This window comes from Protopterus annectens, chromosome 2.part1 (assembly GCF_019279795.1).
Source record: "Protopterus annectens isolate FY-2018-M chromosome 2.part1, PAN1.0, whole genome shotgun sequence".
In the NCBI taxonomy this organism is placed as follows: Eukaryota; Metazoa; Chordata; order Ceratodontiformes; family Protopteridae; genus Protopterus; species Protopterus annectens.
In genome coordinates this window covers 1,456,985,132-1,457,001,235 of record NC_056729.1, presented here as the reverse complement: position 1 = coordinate 1,457,001,235, position 16,104 = coordinate 1,456,985,132, and the positions used below count along the sequence as shown (strand labels likewise).

Below are 16,104 nucleotides of genomic sequence, written 5' to 3'. Positions count from 1 at the left end.
CAAAGGACGTTCTAGAGGCTGCTACATGGAGCTCCGTGCATACATTTACCAAACACTACAACCTGCCTTTATACTCCAGATCCCGAGCAGGCTTTGCTTCTGCAGTCCTGCAGGGTCTTTTAGCTACACCATCCCTTGTTTAGATCCTACCACCCCCAGCTTGGCTATGGTATTCAACCCATATGTCAGGACTGCAGTTGCATTCTTGAAGGACATAGTACAGATGTCCTTCAAGGATGCATCTGCAGTCATAACATATGGGTTGTCCTGCCTCAGGCAGCCCTTGATCGGCGGATTCCAAAGTCTGGGTCTGGCCTCGGCTGATGTCGCACTTTCCCCGACGTCAGAGCTTCTGGGGTATAAAAGCATCAGCCGACGCCATTTTCCTCAGTCTTTCTTGCCGCGTGGTGCCTGAAGCAGAAGCAGTTCGCAAGTGCCGGTCGGCCAGCTCCTGTGATTCAGCTACCGAAGACTTCGAAAAAGCTAAGTACCCCGTTGGGGACTCTTTCTTGCCTCAGCCGATGTCAGATAAAGTAAATAATTGTTTATCTTATGGGAAACAAATACCTCATAAGGATTTCCACTCTTACTGCCTCCCTTGCTTAGGCCCAGTCCACGACGTCTCGGCCTGTTCAGCCTGTGCTTCCTTCAACCGACGAACTTTTAGATGTCGGTCGGAGTTTGCAGAGGAATTCTTTGGGGCTAATTTCGCATATAAGATGCCATCGGAGACTCTGACATTGCATTTGGTGAAAAAACGGAAGAACAAGGACCGACACTCACGGCCCGCGGTTTCGGCTGAAACCACGGTTAGGCCTACCGCGAGTGTCTCGGTTTCGGCCGAAACAGAGTCCTCGGTACTTCCTTTAACCGAATCCAATCAACCGACCACCGCGGCCCTGGAGGCCCCGGCTGAGTCGGCTACTGAGCTACCTACTGAAATCCGTGCCCAGGAATTGTCCGACACTATTCCTTTGGACAAGTCTACTCCTGCACGTGGTGCAGCCAGACCCCCTGCATCCATGTCCATTAAGGCTTTTTCCAGGACTAAAGCTGCTAAACTTGCTAAAGCTTTGCCTCCCAAGACTACCTCTCAGAGACCTTCTTCTAGTTCTCAGATCCTCAGCCTTGCAGAGGATCTTATCTCTTTAGAGGTTCTCAGCCTCACCCGGACAGGGGCTCTCACCCACCACCAGACAAAAGGCCCAGGACTGAGCCCTCTGACCTACACTCTTCAGATGAGTCTACGGATGGATCTGTGTTGTCAGATCACCAGGAGGAGGCTTATTCTGCCTACGAGGATTCTCATGCTGAAGAATCTATCCCTTCGGCCTCCCCTCCTGAAGAGTTTTCCTTTGGTGAGACACTACACTCTGAGAGAACAATTTCAATGGCAGGGTCAGGAATTTTCTGATTCTAGAAAGAGATTAAGGACCTTTTTACATTTACCTCAGCATAGGCCCTTAGCTATACCTCCTGCTTTGAATGTTATTGATGTGTACAATGATGTTAGTACAGCCCCTGATTCTCTCCCTCCGGCTGCTGCCAAACCTGATAGATACTACAGGGTCCCGGATTCTCATCTACATCTGTACAAGGCCCATTCTGCAGACCCAGATACTATTTCTCAGGACCCAAAAGGGGTTGCAGCTGCCACTGCCAAAAATCCTCTACCTTCTGAAAGGGAGTCTAGAGCTTTAGAGAGATGGGGAAAAGGTATATACTTCTGCAACTCTCTCCATGAGGGCATTAAATTGTCAATTTCACATGATACAGTACCAAGAGTATTTGTTAGATGAATTGCATAAGAAGCTTTCCTCTTCTGAACCCCTTGACCGTAAATCCCTTCAGGATCTGGTACATAACTCACAGCAGGTTAGTAATCATTTTTTGCAGTGTGGTTATGATGCACTGGAAGCTTCATGTAGGTCAGCTATGACTGGGGCAGTTATTCGTAGGCATGCCTGGTTGAAGGAACAATCTTTACCAGACCATGTTAAAGCTAAACTCCTGGATGCTCCAATGGAAAAATAAAAATTATTTGGTTCCTCGGCTCAGGAGGTCTTAAAGAAATTTGAAGAAAAGGCAAAATCTGTGCAAACAGTTAAGGACTTTCTGCAAGTACAACCACCGAGATTCAGCAGAAACTGGCCTACTAAGAATTGGTCCTCTCCAGACTCGGACAGATCCCAGAGGGACAGGAACAGGCGTCCCAGAGATAGAGGGCAAGCTAGAGGCTCCTACAGAGGCCGTCAGTGGCAGCCTGCCAACCAGGGAGGTAGTGCAGGAACAGCAACAACTACTACTACACCTGGACAGACTCAATGACTTTCCTTTGATTCCGCCGACCAGGGCTCAATTGGAAGCACCATTGGGCGGAAAGCTTTCTTTATTCTCAAAAAACTGGCATTACATTACAAGGGACACATGGACACTGCAAATAATAGACAAAGGATACAGGTTCCACTTCCACACTTTGCCAAGAAGAAACGGAATGCCAAACCTGCCACCAAATCAGAGGGCAGAGGCTTTAAAACAGATCAACAGCTTAATACAAATGAAAGCCATAGAAAAGGTACCTCTTTCAGAACAAGGCCAAGGATTTTACTCCAGATTATTCCTTGTTCCAAGAAAAGAAAATCAATGGAGGCCTATTCTCAACCTGTCCGCACTGAATACTTACCTCATTGTGCCAAAATTCAAGATGCTGACCCTACAGCAACTTCTTCCCATGCTGTGCAAGGAGTCTTGGCTGGTGACTCTAGATCTCAAGGAGGCATACCTGCATGTCCCTATTCGGCAAAGTTGCAGAAGACACCTCAGATTTCTTGCAGGATCAGAGCATTATCAATTCTCAGCATTGCCCTTTGGCTTATCTACTGCGCCCAGAGTATTCACGAAATGCCTGGCATCAGTAATTGCACACTGCAGACTTCAGGGGATTCAAATCTACCCATATCTGGACGACTGCCTTATACAAGCGGACAACAAGAAAAATTTGATAAAGGACTTGGACTATGCCATCCACCTATTGCAGGCCTTGGGATACACAGCCAACATCCAAAAATCAAGACTTGTTCCATCCCAAAGGATAACCTTTTTGGGTGCAGATCTAGACACAACCACCCAAATGGCCTTTCTCACAGAAGAAAAACAAACAACTTCCGGATTACTTCATGAATCTGACAAGACAAACTCAGCTAACTGCAAGGAAAATCCTGCAGGCCCTGGGTTACATGGCATCCTGTATAATTCTGATTCCACAAGCCAGGCTGCATATGAGAAAATTACAATGGTACCTAAGGAGTGTATGGTCTCAGCACAGTCACAGTTTGGAAACTTTGATACCAATCATTCCTTGCCTTCAAAAGGAATTCCTGTGGTGGGCTCAAGCCTGCCAGTCCAACAGAGGTTGCCTTTCAACAAACCAAAACACAGCAAACCATCACCACAGACGCTTCAGATCGAGGATGGGGAGCACACATGGAGGGCAAATGTATCCAGGGCCTATGGTCTCAAGGACAGCTGCGCATGCACATAAACCAAAAGGAAATGCTGGCAGTGATGCACGCAATCGAGGCCTTCAAACCTTTCCTCCATCAAGGCCACCTGTTAATAAGGACAGACAGCACCACAGTCATGTGGTACATAAACAAGTAAGGAGGCACGCATTCCTACCCTCTATGCAGGCTGGCCATGAATCTATGGGAACTATGCTTGAAACTCAATATCCAACTGCAGTCCCAGTTCGTGCCAGGGAAAGAAAATGCACTGGCAGACAGCTTAAGCAGAATTACCATGGATGCACACGAATGGCTGCTGCACCCAGACATCTTTCTACTCATAACACAAGCATGGGGAAAGCCGGAGATAGATCTGTTTGCCTCGCCCCACAATCACCAACTGAAGACATTCTGCTCAAGGACATACCACCCACAAGCTTGGAGGGTAGACTCTCTCTCTTTCAGCTGGAAAGCTCTAAAAGTCTATGCCTTCCCACCTCTCCCATTAATGTCCAAGGTTTTACTGAAGATCAGGGCAGAACAGCCAAGAGTGATTCTGATAGCTCCAGACTGGCCAAGGCAGCACTGGTACCCACTATTGAGGAGCATGTCACAGACGAAACCGTGGCCTCTACCCTTTTGGCCACTTCTTCTGACGCAGAACAATTTCAAGATCATGCATCCCAACTTGAAAACATTGCAGCTAACTGCCTGGAAAATCCCATAAACCCCCCTCAGAATAACTCATCACAGAGAGTAAAGGACATTATTATGGAAGCTCGCCGGCCTTCCACAAGGAAGACATACTCAGCAAAATGGAAAAGATTTCTTATTTGGAACACAACAAAAGGCTTAGATGTGACAGTGGCGAGCATGGCACATATTCTGGAATACTTAGCAGAATTGTACCACAATGGCCTGTCCTATTCTTCCATTAAGATTCATGCCTCAGCAATCTCAGCAGAATACAATGTTGATCCACCTATCTTCTCGCATCCTCTCCTCAGGCAATTTCTGAGAGGAATCAGAAACATCAATCCTCCAAGGAAACGTCCTTTACCTACTTGGGATCTCAACTTTGTGCTGGAGAAACTAACACTTCCTCCCTTTGAACCAGCAGCATTGGCGGATCTACAGTTTGTCTTGGAAAACTGCATTCCTTCTGGCCATAACTTCAGCAAGAAGAGTATCTGAGTTACAAGCTTTAATGGCAGTACAACCATTCCTTATCTTCCATCAGGACAGAGTTTCATTGAGAACCAATCCTACCTTTATGCCAAAGGTGGTATCTAGGGTATCCTTGAACCAAGTTATTCACTTGCCTACATTCTTCCCAAATCCACAAAATAAAGGGGAAAAACTTCTACACACCCTGGATATACACAGACAACTACGCTACTACTTGGACAGAACTAAAAGTTACAGAAAGACTGACCAACTTCTTGTAGCATATGCTGCCGGGGTGCAAGGAAAAGCAATTTCCAAACAGACAATTTCAAAGTGGATAGGAAATTGCATTCGATTTTGTTACTCCTTTCATGGAAAGACGGTTCCTGCAAACATTAGGTCTCATTCCACGAGGGCCACAGCCACCACTACAGCCTTCCTAAGAGGGGTGGCTACCAAGGACATTTTAGAAGCTGCTACATGGAGCTCCGTGCATACATTTGCCAAGCATTACAATTTACCTTTATACTCCAGATCCAGAGCAGGTTTTGCTACAGCAGTCCTGCAGGGTATCTTAACTACACCATCCTTTTCTTAGTACCTCCTCCCCCAGATTGGCTATGGTATTCTACCCATATGTTATGACTGCAGATGCATCCTTGAAGGACATAGTACAGTTTTGTATCTACCATAAATGTAGATGTCCGATAGGTATGCATCTGCAGTCAGGTTTACCCTCCTTCCTTCCCCTCTGTGGTATTCCTAGGGTGCTTACCCCTCCATTAGCTAGCTGGGGGATCTATTATGGTGTATTTGTTTGTGTGTATATATATATATATATATATATATATATATATATATTTTGGAAAATGTTTGGAATTTACTGCATTCCTCCAAATTTGGCCTTCCTAGAGGACACCTGGCATCTGGGGCAAGAAACACTGAGGAAAATGGCGTCGGCTGATGCTTTTATACCCCAGACGCTCTGACGTCGGGGAAAGTGCGACATCAGCCGAGGCCAGACCCAGACTTTGGAATCCGGCCGACCGAAGGGCTGCCTGAGGCAGGACATGCCCATATGTTATGACTGCAGATGTATACCTATCGGACATCTACATTTATGGTAGGTACAAAACTGTACTTTGTACCTACCATAAATGTAGATGTCCGATAGATATGCAACTGCAGTCAGGTTTTCCCTCCCTCCTACCCTCTGCTTTTTTCCTTGGGTCCATTCCCCCTCTCCTTTTTTAGCTGTGTTATGGTGTATCTGTTTATTACTGTTGTGCATGTCTGGAATTTTTTGCTTATCCATTCACAAAATTTAGCCTTCCTTGGAGGGCACCTGGCATCTGGGGCAAGAAACACTGAAGACGATGGCATCGGTGGATGCCTTTATACTCCAGCCGCTCTGACGTCGGGGAGGAGGCGACATCAGCCGACGCTGGACCCAGACTTTGGAATCCGGCCAACTGAAGGGCTGCAGGACAACCCATATGTCAGGACTGCAGTTGCATATCTATCGGACATCTACATTTATGGTAGGTACAAAACTGTATTTTCTCTACACTGACCTTTGGCTTATCTACTGCACCCAGGGTCTTCACAAAGTGCCTGGCACCAGTGGTTGCATTTTGCAGACAAAGAAACATTCAGATTTACCCTTATCTGGACTATTGTCTAATTCAGACAGAAAACAAGGACAACTCTTCTACAACATCTGGCGTTTGTAAAAAGGCTTCTAACATTCCTAGGGTACACCATAAACGAAAATAAATCACAACTGGTAACCTCTCAAATTACATTCCTGGGTGCAAGCTTGAATACAACTGCCCAGATGGCTTACCTCACGCCAGACAAACAAATTCAATTGATGACCTACTTCAAACTAGTGGCCACAAAAACCCAGCTATCTGCAAGACAAATTCTGCAGGCTTTGGGGTTCATGGCTTCCTGTATTCTACTAATTCCATATGCAAGACTGCATGTGTGGAAACTTCAATGGTACCCAAAAAGTTTATGGAGTCAACATCGTCACAGCCTAGAAACAATTATTCCTCTATTTCCTTGCCTGCAACAGGAGTTCCTATGGTGGGCAGAGGCCTGTCACCAAAACAAGGGACTGTCATTCATTCTACCCCCTGCCACCCAAACCCTGACTACCGACGCATCAGACTATGCTTGGGGGGTCCCATCTGGCAGGGGGATGCATTCAGGGTGAATGGAGCCCAAATCAAATGCACCTACATATCAACCAGAAAGAAATGCTAGCTGTAAAGAATGCTCTGACAGCCTTTAAGGACTGTCTTCATCCAGGACATCTACTGATAAAGACGGACAACACCACAGTTATGTGGTACATAAACAAGCAGGGGGGTACCCACTCCTACCCCCTTTGTAGACTAGCCATGGCCTTTTGAAACACAGCATTGACTTACCAAATACATCTACAAGCTCAATTCCTGCCAGGAAAGCAAAATACTCTGGCAGACAAACTAAGCAGAAACCTTATGGACCCACACGAATGGAAACTGGATCCACAAATCTTCAGCATGTTGACACGAAAATGGGGGAGCTCAGACATAGTTTTGGGGAGAGGCAAAAAGATCTATCAGTTGGACAAATTCTGCGCAAGAATTCATCACAAAAAAAGCTTGGAAAGTGGATGCTCTATCCTTCAGCTGGAAAAACCTATCAGTCTATGCCTTTCCCCCTCTGCGTCTGCCGTCCAAGGTTTTACTAAGTCAGACAGAAAAAACGAAAATGATTCTGATTGCTCCAGACTGGCCTCGCCAACACTGGTACCTGCTTCTATGCAATATATCACACCTTCCTCCGTGGTACCTGCCACAGACACCTCATCTACTGTCTCAGCACAGAACTATCAAATTCTGCACACTCTGCTCCAAACTCTGAATCTTGCAGCGTGGTTAATCAACTAATTTCACCAGTCACATCTCTCAGTAAACCTGTGATGGATGTCATTTTGGAGGCTAGAAGGCCTAGTACTAGAAAATCTTATGCTGATAAATTGAAAAGATTCTGTGCCTGGAACCAAGCACAAGGAATAAACTCAGCAATGCCCAATATTCCTCAGATTCTGCAATATTTAACTGAGATGCTTCAAAAGGGCCTATCTTTTTATTCTGTAAAAATCCATGCCTCTGCCATCTTGGCTCATTACAACACAGAGCCTCCTCTCTTTTCTCATCCCCTGCTAAAGCAGTACCTCAGTGCTGGAAAAACTCACTCTACCTCCTTTTGAACCAGCCGCTACTGCAGACATAAAATTTCTTTCTTGGAAGACCACCTTTCTTTTAGCAGTCACTTCAGCTAGAAGGATTTCAGAACTACAGACTCTCATGGCAGTGGAGCCTTTCATTATCTTTTATCTGGACAGGGTGGCCCTCAGGACCAATCCATCCTTTATGCTTAAGGTGGTATCCAGTGTGGCTCTTAATCAGACTATTCATCTGCCAAATTTTTTCCCATATCCACAGAACAAGGGGGTGCGGATTCTGCATTCATTGGATGTACACAGACAACTAAGATTCTACTTAGGACAAAATCTCTAAGAAAGTCTGAGCAACTACAGGTGGCATTTGCTGGAGGGGCAGAGGGAAAGGCCATTTCAAAATGGATAAGCCATTGCATTTGTTTCTGCTACATGCAGTATGGTAAACCTGTCCCCAAGGGGATCAGATCCCATTCCACCAGGGCTGCATCTACTTCTGCAGCTTTTCTCAGAGGGGTTCCTACCAGAGACGTTCCAGAAGGAGCTCAGTTCATATGTTCACCAAACATTACCATTTACCTCTCTTTTCTAAATCCAGGGCAGGCTTTGCCACTGCTGTCCTGCAGGGCCTTATAGCTGCTTCTAATGCTGTATAATTCCATCCTCCCAAACATAGCTTTGGGATTCTACCCAAATGTAATGACTGCAACAGTGAAACACTAAGAAATAGTACAGATGTCCTTCATGGATGCATCTGCAGTCATAACAAGTGGGTTGTCCTGTCGTCAGGCAGCCCTGCAGTCGGCCGGATTCCAAAGTCCGGGTCCGGCTTCGGCTGATGTCGCACTCCACCCGACGTCATCTCTGTTGGTCTTCGGGTATAAAAGCATCAGCCGACGCCATTTTCCCCAGTCTTTCTTGCGCGTGGCGCCAAGCAGAAGCTGTTCGCAAGTGCGGTCGGTCGGATCCAGAGATTACTTCTACCGAATACTACTTGAAGACTTCTAAAGCTAAGTACCCGTTGGGGACTCTTTCTTGCCTCAGCCGATGTCAGAAAAAGTTAACAATTGTTTAACCTGTGGGAAACAAATACCTCATAAAGATTTCCACTCTTACTGTCTGCCTTGTTTAGGTCCAGCCCACGGCGTAGCAGCCTGTTCGGCCTGTGCCTCCTTCAACCGGCGACGCTTAGGCGTCGGTCGGAGTTTGCAGAACAGTTTTTCGGTACTGATTTTGCGTACATTATGCCGCCGGATCCTCCGACTACCCAATCTTCAAAAACGCAAAGATAAAGACCGACACTCGCGGTCCGCGGTTTCGGCGAAACCACGGTAAAGCAAACATGAGTGTCTCGGTTTCGGCGAAACCGAGAAAACTGATCAAAGTACAGCTGAACCTATTCTTACAACTGAGGCCCCTGCTACAACTCTTGAATCGACCTCAGAAATTTTACCCACTACGGTGGTTGACTTATCAGACACCATCCCCTTGGATGTCTCTACCCCAGCATGTGGTGCTGCTAGGCCTCCAGCAGCCATGTCCATTAAGGCCTTCGCCAGGGCTAAAGCAGCCAAGACTACTAAATCAGTGCCTGTTAAACCTCCCACATCCAGGCCCTCTTCTAGTTCTCAAATGCTTTCTTTGGCAGAAGATTTAATTTCTTTAATTAGAGGATCTCAATCTCACCCAGACAGGGCCTCTCAGCCCCAGAGAAGAGACCTAGGGCAGAGCCCCCTGAGCCAGTGTCTTCTGATGATTCTGCTGATGAATCAGACATTACTGACCAGCCAGAGGCTCCCTTCTCCAATTTTGAAGATTCTGATGCTGAAGAATCCATTCCAGCTGCTTCCCACCAGAAGAATTCTCCTTTGGGAAACCTTGCATGCCATGCGAGAACAGTTCCAATGGCAGCAACAGGATTTTTCAGACTCCAGAAAAGACTTAGGACCTTTCTGCACCTCCCACAGCACAGGCCCTTAGCTATACCTCCTGTTCTCTCTGTGGTGGATGATGCTTTCAATGATGTTTGCTCCGCTCCAGATTCTTTACCCCCAGCCCCTGCCAAACCAGACAGATTTTACAGGGTGCCAGATACTCATCACCACCTTTACAAGGCCCCACTTGCAGACCCAGAAACTATATCCCAGGGTCCCAAGGCAGTAGCCGCGACCACAGCTAAAACCCCTATTCCCTCTGAAAGGGAAGCAAGGTCATTAGACAGATGGGGTAAAAAGGTCTACACTTCAGCTACTCTCTCAGCTAGAGCTTTAAACTGTCAGTTTCACATGATACAATACCAAGAGTTTATGCTTGATCAGTTAACTAAAAAACTAACCACTGATGAATCTCTTGATAAGAAATATGTATTAGAGATGGTAAATAACATACAACAGGTTAGCAACCATTCCTTAAAATGTGGCTATGATGCACTGGAGGCTTCATTTAGATCAGCCATGACAGGCACAGTGATAAGAAGGCATGCATGGCTAAAGGAACAAGCTTTACCGGATCATGTTAAAGCTAAGTTGCTAGATGCTCCTATGGACAAGACAAGTTTGTTTGGTACACCTGCCCAGCAGGTTATGAAGAAAATGGAAGAAAAGGCAAAATCTGTTCAAACTGTTAAAGATTTCTTGCAGGTTCAACCCCCAAGGTTTAGCAGGAACTGGCCTGCCAAAAATTGGTCCTTTCCTGACTCCACAAAATTTCAAAGGGGCAGGAATAGACGTTCCAGAGGCAGAAACCAATCCAGAGGAGGTGCCTACAGAGGACGACAGTGGCAAGGTAACAACAGAGGCACAGACGCAGCCACTGCCACTACATCAGCACAACCACAGTGACTTAATCCTAACTCCGCCTACCAGGGAACAAATAGCAGCTCCTCTAGGCGGAAAGTTAACCTTATTTTTCAAAGAACTGGCACTACATAACAAAAGACAAGTGGATTTTACAAACCATAGATCAAGGTTACCGGTTTCACTTCCACACTTTACCAGTCAAAAGAGGAATGCCAAATCTACCTCCAAATCAAAAAACAGAGGCTCTCCGCCAGATAATGGAGTTAGCAAACATGAGAGCTGTGGAAAGAGTGCCAACAGCAGAACAAGGAAAGGGGTTCTATTCCAGACTATTCCTAGTTCCAAGAAAGGAAAAAAGTTGGAGACCAATTCTCGACCTGTCCACCTTAAATACATACATCATTGTCCCAAGATTCAAAATGCTGACCCTACAGCAACTTCTTCCCATGCTGGGCAAGGAGTCTTGGCTGGTAACTCTAGATCTCAAGGAGGCATACCTGCACGTCCCCATTCGACCAATCTGCAGAAGATACCTCAGATTTCTTGCAGGATCAGAGCACTATCAATTCTCAGCATTGCCCTTTGGCTTATCTACTGCACCCAGAGTATTCACAAAATGCCTGGCATCAGTAATCGCCCATTGCAGACTACAGGGAATTCAGATTTACCCATACCTGGACGACTGCCTACTACAAGGGACAACAAAAGCAAGCTGACAACAGATTTACAAAGGGTCATTTACTTGCTACAAGGACTGGGATACACAGTCAATTTACAAAAGTCAAGGCTGATACCATCCCAAACAAGGACATTCTTGGGCGGAATTGGACACAGTACAACAAATGGCATTCCTGACTACAGAAAAACAAAAAGAACTTCCTCTTTACTTCTTGGCACTAACAAAACTGAACAAGTTAACAGCAAGAAAATTTCTGCAGGCATTGGGCTTCATGGCATCATGCATAATCTTGGTCCCATTTGCCAGACTACATATGAGGAAACTACAGTGGTACCTAAAGAATTTATGGTCCCAACACAGACACAGTCTAGAAACAGAAATCCCACTAATTCCATGCTTAAAACAGGAGTTCCTATGGTGGGCTCAGGCATGCCAGTCAAACCCAGGCCTACCCTTTCGCAGATGTCAACCAAGCCAGACCATCACAACAGACGCTTCAGACCTAGGATGGGGGGCCCACATGCTGGACAAATGCGTGCAAGGATTATGGACACAGGATCAACTTCTCCTGCACATCAATCTAAAAGAAATGCTGGCAGTAAAACTGGCAATCCAAAAGTTCAAACCATTCCTCAAAGAGGGCCAGTTGATGATAAGGACAGACAACACCACAGTCATGTGGTACATCAACAAACAGGGAGGCACTCATTCATACCCCCTATGCAGAATGACCTTGGAGCTGTGGACCCTGGCACTCAGCTACAACATTCAATTACAGGCAATGTTTGTACCGGGGAAAGACAATACTCTAGCAGACATATTACGCAGAACCACTTCGGATGCCCACGAATGGAAGCTGCACCCGGACATCTTCAAGACCATCTCAAAGAAATGGGGAATGCCACAGATAGACCTATTCGCGTCACCTCTCAATCACCAGCTCAAAAAATTCTGCACAAGGACATTCCACCCACTAGCATGGAAAGTGGACTCACTCTCCTTCAACTGGAAAGGCCTAACAGCATATGCATTCCCACCTCTTCCTTTGATACACAAGGTACTACTAAAAATCAAGGAAGAACGTCCAAGGATAATCCTGATAGCCCCAAACTGGCCAAGACAACACTGGTACCCACTACTGAAGAGCATGTCTCGGAACAATATGTGGCCAATACCCCTGATGCCTTTGATGTTAACTCAGAACAACTACAGCATCATACATCCAAACCTAAAAACGCTGCAACTGACTGCATGGAACATCACATAGCAGCAGCTACTCCAGAACTTTCCCAAAGAGTTAGACATTATTCTTGAAGCACGCAGACCTTCAACAAGAAGGAACTATGCTGGAAAATGGAAAAGGTTTGTCATTTGGAGTACCGAAAGAGGAAAAGATGTGTCAAACATAGATATGCCTAACATTCTGGAGTATCTGGCCGAACTTCTTCATTCAGGCCTGTCCTACTCCTCCATCAAGATACATGCATCAGCTATTTCAGCAGAATACAGCTTTGATCCACCTGTTTTTTCGCACCCTTTGCTCAGGCAGTTCCTCAGAGGAATCAAGAATGTAAAACCTCCAAGGAAACCACCATTACCAGCCTGGGATTTAAACTTTGTGCTAGAAAAGTTGACACTATCACCCTTTGAACCAGCAGCAACAGCAGACCTACAACACCTGTCATGGAAAACTGCTTTCCTACTGGCAATTACTTCAGCAAGGAGGGTTTCAGAACTACAGGCCTTAATGGCAGTGCAACCCTTCCTAATCTTCCACCAAGATAGAGTGTCCATGAGAACTAATCCTACATTTATGCCCAAGGTGGTATCCAGAGTATCTTTAAACCAGGCAATCCACCTACCTACCTTCTTTCCCAACCCACAAAACAGAGGGAAAGAATACTGCATACCTTGGATGTACATAGACAGCTACGCTACTACTTGGACAGAACAAAAATAGCAGAAAGTCTGACCAACTTTTGTAGCCTATGCAACAGGAAGGGAAGGAAAAGCTATTTCCAAACAGACAATCTCCAAATGGATAGGAAATTGCATACGATACTGTTACTCCTTCCATGGAAAACCAATTCCACAGAACATAAGACCTCATTCTACAAGGGCAACAGCCACTACCACAGCCTTCTTACGAGGAGTGGCAACCAAAGACATTATTGAGGCGGCTACTTGGACCTCCGTGCATACATTTGCCAAGCATTATAATTTGCCTCTATATTCCAGATCCCGAGCAGGGTTTGCCACTGCTGTACTGCAAGGGATCCTAAACACACCATAATCTACTTTTATCCTCCTCCCCTAGTTGGCTATGGTATTCTACCCACTTGTTATGACTGCAGATGCATCCATGAAGGACATAGTGCAGTTTTGTACCTACCATAAATGTAGATGTCCGAACTGGATAGCATCTGCAGTCAGGATTACCCTCCCTCCTTCCCTCTGTGGTACTCCTAGGGTGTTTACCCTCCTAATAGCTAGCTGTTGGGGGAGTCTTTATGGTGTATTTGTTTGTATATATGTACATATATGCTTATTGTTGTGTTTACCTCTATCTATTTGGAAACATTGGCATCTATCCAAATTTTAGCCTGCAAGAGGGCTACTGGCATCTGGGGCAAGAAACACTGAGGAAAATGGCGTCGGCTGATGCTTTTATACCCGAAGACCAACAGAGATGACGTCGGGTGGAGTGCGACATCAGCCGAAGCCGGACCCGGACTTTGGAATCCGGCCGACTGCAGGGCTGCCTGACGACAGGACAACCCACTTGTTATGACTGCAGATGCTATCCAGTTCGGACATCTACATTTATGGTAGGTACAAAACTGTACTTTGTGTACACTTGCCATAAATGTAGTTGTTAGAGTGTATTCACTGTTGCAGTCCTGGTTACCCACCCGCCAGCCCCCTTTTCTCTCTTATTATACCTCTTCTTTCCTTTACTATGCTTAAAAGCCTTTTGGGTGTATTTGCTTTTAGTTGATGTATTTTTTGTGTTCTAAATTTTTTATATATATATATATATATATATATATATATATAAACAAAAAAATTTTTTGCTCCCCATTTGGGGGGCACCTGACATGTAGGGCAAGAAAAACTGATTAATATGGCGTCTGCTGCATGTTTTTATACCCCTGACGTCATGGAAGAAGAGACAGCAACTAACGCAGGACCCAAGACTTTGTTATTCAGGCCGACTGAGGGCAACCTGCCAGCAGATTACCCAAATGTAATGACTGCAATAGTGAATACACTCTAACATCTACATTTATGGTAAGTGTACACAACTGTACTTTCTTGAGCTTCTTTGAGATGTGGGAATCTTGTTCCTTTTTTTGCTAATTTTGTGTCTTCTATAGATACAAAATAACCTGTTAATTTCTGCTGTGTTTATTGTATAGCAATGTTCTTCATGTTTCACTGTTGCAGTCATCACATCTGGGTTATCTTCTTGCAGTAGCCCTCAGTCAGCCTGATTATCAAAGTCTTGGGTCATGCGTCAGTTGCTATCTCATCTTCCATGACGTCAGGTATTCAGGGGTATAAAGCATGCAGCCGATGCCATTACATCAGTCTTTCTTGCCGTGCAGTGCCCGAAGCAGAAGCAGTTCGCAAGTGCCGGTCGGCCAACTCCTGAAATTTTCGTTTTTGAGTTTCAGAACCGAAATCTTCAACTAAGCTAAGTACCTCGTTGGAGAACCTTTTTCTTGTTCTAAACCGATGTCAGTGAAAGTTAACAATTGTATTTCTTGTGTAAAGCAAATACTTCATAAAGATTTTCATTCGTACTGAATTCCTTGCTTAGGCCCAGACCATGACGTACCTCGCTGTCAGTTTTGTGTCTTATTCAAACCTCGATCTATTATTTACGCTTCTAAATATTTTGGTACTCTGTTCAATTATCCAGAAATGGCTTCAGTAAGCCACCCGACTACCGACTTTCCGAAAAAACACAAAGATAAAGACAGAGACAAACCACTTGGGTCCAAAGCTGCTGACGATGCTTCTAAGCTAGTCGCCAGTTCACCGGTACTCAGTGAGCCGCTTTCGTACCCCTTGATACCTGCAACGTCAGATTTGCAGGCCTCTACTGAGACCCATTCTGAGTCCGGTATGCCGCGAGCTGCTTAAAACTCGATCCATGCTTAGAAAACAGTCGCCCAGACCGCATGATCAGTCCCCTATGCCTAAAAAACAAATAAGAATGGCTGAAGACCGTATTACTCTAATCAGGGGAAGCCACCCTTCCCCCTCTGAGATCTAAGACTGATTTTCCTTCTGATTCTTCTGATCACGACTCTGAAATTTCCTCTGATAACCAGGATTTACCCTTATCTACCTATGAGGATTCTGATGCAGAGGACTCCATTCCCTCTGCTTCCCCTCCAGAGGATTTCTCTTTTGGTGATGTCCTTCAAGGATGCATCTGCAGTCCTAACATATGGGTTGTCCTGCCTCAGGCAGCCCTTCGGTCGGCCGGATTCCAAAGTCTGGGTCTGGCCTCGGCTGATGTCGCACTCCACCCGACGTCACAGCTGCTGGGGTATAAAGGCATCCGCCGACGCCATTTTCCCCAGTCTTTCTTGCCGCGCGGTGCCCGAAGCAGACGCTGTTCGCAAGTGCCGGTCGGTCAGATCCAGAGATTTCTACTACCGAAGTCTTCTAAAAAAGCTAAGTACCCCGTTAGGGACTCTTTCTTGCCTC

The 16,104-nt window shown here is 45.7% G+C and overlaps 1 protein-coding gene across 1 annotated transcript in view; it reads left to right on the top strand.

Moving 5' to 3' along the window:
• Window positions 1-16,104, top strand: part of UBE2K (ubiquitin conjugating enzyme E2 K) — a 1,186,450-nt gene that overhangs the window by 574,593 nt on the left and 595,753 nt on the right. The window lies entirely within an intron of this gene.